Below are 1,820 nucleotides of genomic sequence, written 5' to 3' on the forward strand. Positions count from 1 at the left end.
TTAAGGGTATTTTTTAAAGAGAAAATTTTATATAAAAAATTTTTGGAAACAAATTAGGAAGTTTTAATTTTTGTTTAAAACTTTCCTTGTTTGGAAGACAATGAGGTGGCCCGCCAATAGAGGATTAAAAGGAAATTTTTAATTAAATTTTCCTTTTGATACATTGGCAATGAATATAAGGAAGTTTTAATTATAAAACATTCCTTATTTGCAAAGACCAAGGAATATAAAAGAGAGGGTAGAGGTGCCTCACCTCACAACAACACATCTATTATTTCCTCTCCTCTTTTCCTTGGTGTGGTCGGCCCTCATCCACTCCTCATTTTCTTATTCTTTGGCCGGCGGCATCAACTCTCTAGGAGACTCTTGGTGGCTAGATTTTTCTTAGAGAAGAAGTAGAGAAAAGAGGTTTTGTTTCTTTGCATCCCTTGGAGCTTGGTTGGTAGACGAAGACCTTCATCTCTAGGAGATTCTTGGTGGACGAAACTTGCAAGGAGAATAAGGAGGCTTGGGTGGATTCTTGTCTCGGTAGATCGTCGCACACACGACGTTCGAGATAAGAAGAGGAATACGATAGAAGATCGTGAGGTCTATAAGCTATAAAAGGTATAACTAGTTATTAGTTTTCGCATCATAACTAGTTTATCTTTTTGTTTAGATCTTGAAATACCAAACACAAGAGGCTAGTGATTCTAGGCTATCAAATTTATGTTTCGATTTTGTTTCTTTTTTTTTCGATCTTGTGATTCAATTGTTCTTAATGGTTAAACCTAGGGTTACTATAAGGAGATTAAATATTGGTTTCTTTGTAAGGCTTTGTCTTGGCAGTGGTGGATGATCCTATACCCAAGAAGGCCTAGTGCCTTGCCACGTTTGACTTGGAAGCCAAACTTTGAAATAAATATTTAATCAAATTTGTAACATAGGTGTATTTGGATTAATAATGTTAAGCATCGTTTGCGAACCAAGTCTAAACCTCTAAGAATAGATAAGTTGAATTTGGAATCAATAATGTTAAGTTCTATTTTTGATTCCAAATTTAATTTCTAAAGAACACAATAGGTTGTTAGGAAAGGTTCAGGACTTGTACAAAATTTTTGTACAGGGGAACCGGTACGATTTTTCGAATAGCAACCAACAAATGGTATCAGAGCTAGGGTTTGCCTCTGTGTGTTTGGTTTTCAATATAATTATGCACATGTCATACATAATTTAGGCAGGATAATAGTAGGATATGCTAACTCTGTAGTTGCAGGCTCCAACTATTATGGCTTAATGTGATTGTGTGTGATTGGACCCTTGGACATGACAAGGGCATTTTTTGTGTGTGCATGATTGTATTTATTAAATACAGTAGGAGCTGTATTAGCCCTAGGATTTTACATTTTTGTTTGATCTATACTTCATGTACATTCCCTTGTGGAATATAGGATCAATATATGTAAAATTCTATTTTTGTCGCGGATCGTATCCTTGCGAGGCATGGGACTATTAGAGGACCAAAGGTGCAGCAGAAAAGGAAGCTCGATGGACCCGACGACATGAACCCTAAGGCTGACAGCACACGGAGGATAGTGATGGAAGAAACCATAATAGTTGGAAAATTAATTTCCATATTTATTGCTTTTATTTACTGTGATGTGATGTGTACTTTCATGAAAAAATTCCTCACCTTAAATAACTAAGTGGGAGAGGGATTTTAAATAAATTCCACGGTCTCCATTACTAGTTTGTAAGTGATGAAACAAACTTGCGTGTTGGCTCTAAGTGCCTCCCTCCACAACAGATGAGTTTGTTTGCGGATCACTAGATCAAACTTC

Source organism: Zingiber officinale, unplaced genomic scaffold, assembly GCF_018446385.1.
Source record: "Zingiber officinale cultivar Zhangliang unplaced genomic scaffold, Zo_v1.1 ctg155, whole genome shotgun sequence".
NCBI classification, from domain to species: Eukaryota; Viridiplantae; Streptophyta; class Magnoliopsida; order Zingiberales; family Zingiberaceae; genus Zingiber; species Zingiber officinale.